Source organism: Arachis hypogaea, chromosome 3 (genome assembly GCF_003086295.3).
Source record: "Arachis hypogaea cultivar Tifrunner chromosome 3, arahy.Tifrunner.gnm2.J5K5, whole genome shotgun sequence".
Taxonomy (NCBI): Eukaryota; Viridiplantae; Streptophyta; class Magnoliopsida; order Fabales; family Fabaceae; genus Arachis; species Arachis hypogaea.
The window spans coordinates 55,498,080-55,504,079 of record NC_092038.1 but is presented as its reverse complement, the minus strand read 5'-3'; positions in this window follow the sequence as shown (position 1 = coordinate 55,504,079).

Sequence of the window (6,000 nt, the reverse complement as noted above, 5' to 3'; positions counted from 1 at the left end):
TCTTGTGTTTTAGGTGTTTAGGTACACTCTAGCACTTGATTGCTTGTGGTTTTGGCTTCCAAAACTGTTGGGTAAGGTGAGTTATTCTTGAACTCTTGTGAAATTTCAATTATGATGAGTCCTAGGTTGATTAGTGATGATTTGTGCGTATGTGGCTCGATTATTGTGAGTTTGGAAGCTATTGGAACTTGTTGGTGATTGTTAGAGTGGAAGTGGAGGCTTGCTTGTGGTTGAAAGCGTGAGTTGAGCTCAAATTTGGGTTTTTGGACATATTAGAAATTGGCCAAGGTATGGTTTCAGTTTTCTCTATGTATATATAACATTCATGGATACTTAGACTAGTGACGCATAGGATAGGTTTGGATTTATGTAGTTGTTGATGATGGTTGATTGATGAGGTATGTTGAATTGATATTGCTATGTTGTGAAATAATGATATTGAGGTATAATGTTTGATAAATTTGGATGATTGTATATTGTTGGATATTGATATAAAGCATGAATGAGGTTGATGATGAGAATGGATAGTGATAAAATGATGATTAGTGAATGTGTTATTGGAGGATTGACTTTAGTGTCATATATTTGATGTTTGATGGTTGAGAATGGTAAATTGTTACTCAAGAAGGTAGATTGTGCTGTAAATGGAAGTTTGGTATTGTTTTGGTTGGATGTGGTTTGAGAATTTGGGAAATTGAGTATTTGTAAAATTTTGGTAAAAAGGGAATTTTGGTGAACTTTGTCTGATCATAATTTATGCCTCAGTTTTTAAAATTGGCTGAAATTTATTTAGAATTAAAATTCATTAAAAACTCTTCAATTTGATATAGAGTTTGCAAAATTTGGATTTTTGTAGAAGAAGTTATGATGATTCGAAATTTGGTGTAAAAATCTAAAATTATGCAGAGTTGCATAATTTTATGATTTCTGGTATGTGTGCACGCACACTGCTGCGAAATTTTAAACATGTGCACACGCACAGACCTGTGCGCACGCACAGACCTGTGCGCACGCACAGACCTGTGCGCACGCACAGACCTGTGCGCACGCACAGACCTGTGCGTACGCACACGCAGATAAAGGCAATCTGTTTAGAGCGCTAGCATAGCCTGTGCACGCACATACCCAATGAACGTTTACAACCTGTGCGCACGCACACGTTGGGAAGGGCAGTCTGTTGAGGGCACGAGCACGCCTTGTGCGAGCGAATAGAATTGCAAAATTTGGTACCTATGCATATGCACACCTCTATACATATCCCTGTGCAATCGCACACGTCCTGTTTCTCAAATTTAAATTTTGTTTTCAACTATTTCACCTTCCTAACAAAATTGTAATCTTCTGTGACACTATTTTAAGGCTCTTGGGCTTAATTTTGAATATTAAAACATGGGAAAGGACCTAAGAGATTTATTTGATGATTATTATGATAATTAGAAAATGGATGATTAGGTTTCAGGTGTACTGAGGATGGTTTGATGGTATGTGAAGAATGATTGATATATGAGATGAGAACTGATGAGTTCGGAAAAAAGATTGAATTGACAGTAATTGAGATGAGTCAAGGACTCGGGATGGAAATGTTGATTTGGTAGTAGTTGAGACGAGTTGACGACTCGAATGTGCAATGATGAGTCATTGATGAATTGAAAATATTTTCTGAAAAACCACTGAACTACTGTTTATATTGAGATTATAAGACGCTATGTGCCCGGCAGGGACAGTGGTTAACCCTGCCTGTCGAGGTAGCGACGGTGGCATAATGACGGTGGTTGATCCCGCTTACGTTGAGATGTGAGGTCTGAGGCAAGAGTATCCCGCTCGCATCCCTTTGGATCAATAGAGTGTGCAGGCACAAAATCCTGGACGATGATCCGAGCACCATATCTCGGGGTTCCCAATGATGATTCCGAAGGGCGACATCTCCATGGAGGTGTGTCGGGTTGGCAGTTGAACCGACAATGTGATATCACATCCAGTGGGACAGGCATTCATCATGTACATTTTCTATCTGTTTGTTTGCTTTGTCAACTTTTAATTGTATGCCTAATTGTATAACATGCCTAATTGCTACTTGAATTACTTGCCTTATATGCTTTTACTTGTGTTTTACTTGCATTGTATATAATTGTGCTTTCTACTGGGATTAAGGAGGTTCAGAAGGCGGTGGCGATGGGATCGCATGGAAGATTGGTTGGTGAAGGCTGTGGGACAGCGGAGACTATTAGACTAGAAAATCTTTTAAGTTAGATTACCCTTTTATAATGTTAAGGTTTTATATATAAGCTTTAATGTTTTTAGTATGCCTTAAGATAAATCTTGTGATGGATATAAAGTCTAGGATTCCCTTTGGCGTCCCGGAGTCTTATATCTTATATCACTCGGAACTGTTACCATACTAAGAACCTCCGGTTCTTATACTGTTCATACCCTGGGTCAAAGCTGTCCGACCCGGGATGTTCCACAGACAAAGCGACCGACCTCTTCAGGTCAAGATGACCCGACCTCTTCTCAAAGAGCTCGGCCAAATCACAAGAATGCCCAATAAAAGGGGCCAAACAGAGGAACACGTCCCGAAATCCAAAAGCAGTCCAAAGCCCGTAGAGATAAAGGTGTTTCCCTTGAAGATAAGATGACCTCACTTGAAGATAAGATAAAGATAAGATAAGATAACTAACTTATCTTATCTAAGGAAGGTTTCTCTACACCTTTATAAATACACTGGAGCACCTAGGTATAACTCATACTCTTATTCTACTCAATACCTGCTTAATACCCTTGCTAACTTAAGCATCGGAGTCCCTTGCAGGTACCCCCCACCATCCAGTAATGAAGGAATCAGCACCGCCACCAAGCCCAATAAGTCGGACACAACAACTCCGACCATTACAGAAGATCTCATCCGAGATCGACCTATAGTTTCAGGTAACCATCGGAACATTAGCGCCGTTGTCGGGGAACCTAGAAGTCATCCCATCACCATGGAGGATGACCATGACAACGACCACACCTCAGATCTAGAGGAAAGAATGCCGCATAAAAATGCAGAAACCACACCAAAAGATACTTCCAAAATCAACAACAAGAAGAACTCCCCAAACGAAGGAGCCATGGATGCATTTCAAGACCGGTTAAAACAATGATGCTACGATTTTAGGAAATTTCACGATCGGCAAAAATTCCTTCCGGCAAGTGCACCGGTTATCGTCAAGTAAAAACTCACAATAGAGTGAGGTCGAATCCCACAAGGATTGGTTGAGTGAGCAATTCGGATTAGAAGTGTGTTCTAGTTGAGCGGAATCAAGATTTAGATGAGAATTGCGGAATGTAAAATTGGCGAGAAACGTAAATGGCAAGAAATTGAAATTGCGGAATCTTAAATTGCATGAATTAAAGAGCGAGAAGCTAAATTGCTGAAATTAAAAAGGGATCGGGGTGATTGCATGAATTTAATTGCAGAATGTAAAGAGAAAGTGGTAGATCAGAAATGGGGAATTCATTGGGTTTCAGGAGATATTGAGATCTCCGAATCAAAACATTTTTATCCCTTCCTCAACCAATGCGTTCATTGAATTTTGCTTGGCAATCTTATATGATTGGATCCCAATCCCTTGGCTCACCAATTCTCTCTAAAAACAAACAAATTCCCAATCCCTTGGTTTAAATGTTCATAAGAAGAGATGACGCTTGATCACTGATTATACCACACAGTTTCATGAACCACAATTTGGTAGGATTACATGTCATAATATCCATCCAAACCCCAATCCAATTCACTGTGAGAAAGCTTCTCTAGCATGAATCCTCCATTCCTTTCCCAAGGTTCCGAAGGATTCCAATTATGGATAGTTTCTTTCCCAAGACAACTAACCAATGGAATTAGATCGAGAAGCTTTCTAACAAAAATTCAAGAGAAAAGATTGAAGAAGAAGATAAAAACTATTATTGATTCATTGAATTACAATAGAGCTCCCTAACCCAATGAAAAGGGGTTTAGTGAGTCATAGCTCTGAATTCAATTACAAAAAGTATGAAAACTAGAAAAATAATCAAAAGTTCTTAACTAACTTAAATTCTATCCTATTTATACACTTTCTAAATTGAGCTTCTGTTGTGTTTCTTGGGCTTTGACGCCTTTCCCTGATTTCCTTTTTGCTTTGGGTTTATGATCCATGATCCTGATGAGGCTGCTGATCCAATCCTGTAACATTCATTGAGCCAACTTAGTGATAATCAAGTAATGACACATGACTCAACAAATTGAAATTCCAGACTCATCAATTCTTCAGGCCCAATCCCATAAACCATGATATTCAATTGGGTTTCATACCAGAGTACGTTTAAGCTAATGTTTGTGCTCAAATGCTAACTTAAACTGCAATATCTTTGGCCCAGAAACCTTTTCAAATAGTGGCGTTTAAGTTGCAGTTTAAGCTTAAACTGCAACTTAAACGCCAGACACTTCCAGTGATGCCTTTTGTGGAAGCACGTTTAAGTTCCAGTTTAAGCTTAAACTGGAACTTAAACGTTGGACACTCCTGGAGGTGGTATAACTCAAGCACGTTTAAGCTTCAGTTTAAGGTTAAACTGAAGCTTAAACGTGGAAATGGAAGAAAGCAACCCTGGAGGGTAAAGTAGTCGAACACGTTTAAGCTTCAGTTTAAGGTTAAACTGAAGCTTAAACGTGGAAATGAAGAAAGCAACCCTGGAGTGTGGAATTTTGGTCGAACACGTTTAAGCTCCAGTTTAAGCTTAAACTGGAGCTTAAACGTGGAAATGAAGAAAGCAACCCTGGAGTGTGAATTTGGTCGAACACGTTTAAGCTTCAGTTTAAGGTTAAACTGAAGCTTAAACGTGGAAATGGCTCCCTGGTGCATTTCTCATTTCTGGCGTTTAACTTCCAGTTTAAGGTTAAACTAGAGGTTAAACGCCACTTTCAGCCTTTCCTCAGCTTTCATGATTTTGGCGTTTAAGCTCCAGTTTAAGCTTAAACTGGAGCTTAAACGCCACTGATAGTTCCCAGCATTATATGGCTTGGCAGTTTAAGTTCCAGTTTAAGCTTAAACTGGAACTTAAACTCCACATGTGATATTCAAGCTTCCTTTATTGATTTTGTTGCTTCCTTGCCTAGCCTCTTCTTCCCTAAAATCATCCAAACAACTGCATCAAAGTCTTGCAAAATTTCATGAGAAATCTTCCATTCATAGCATTCAAGTAATATAACTAAAAACTCATGGAATTTGCATCAAAATCATACTGTTTGGATGGTTCATTGCTTTGTTATTCATTTAACCATTCTTGGTTACTTTAAGCTCAAGAAAATGCATAAAACAACTAAAACTAACAGAAAAATGCTAGTGAAACTAGCCTAAGATGCCTTGGCATCAGAACACCAAACTTAATACTTGCTTGTCCCTAAGCAAGTCCTGAGTTATTTGAGAAGAAAGTATGAAACAGAAAGTAATTACATTGGCTATATTAGCAAGCATTTGAAGTTCATCAGAAGGGTTTTTTGCAGAAAGTTGCAGCATCACTTTTTCATTCTTATCAGGCAAGATTATCACTTTTTCACTGCATCCATTAAACACTGCTATGGCCTCTTGTTATTCTTATGTCCTTGGCACTTTTCTCTTCTTTGTTTTTCTTTTTCTTAGAGCTCCTTTGCTCCTTGTTTGCTCAGTGTCATGTGTTGCACAAGCCTTTGGCATTTTCTTTTTCTTATCAGTGCACTACACATATCCACTACAGGCATTTTAGTTCACATTTCTTCTTGAGACATTGGTGCCCAGCACCTCTTTGTGTGACTAAATGTTTTGTATTTAGGTTGCTCTTGATAATGGACTTTTGGTTGATAATCCCGGGTTAGTTAACCCAAGTTACCAAGTGTTGAAACACTCCTCAGAACCTATTCATCCAAGCATATCCTTAATACATAAACACCACAGGCATTTGTCTCAGAAGTTCAAACCATTGGTGCCTAGCTTATTTTCTCAATTTTTT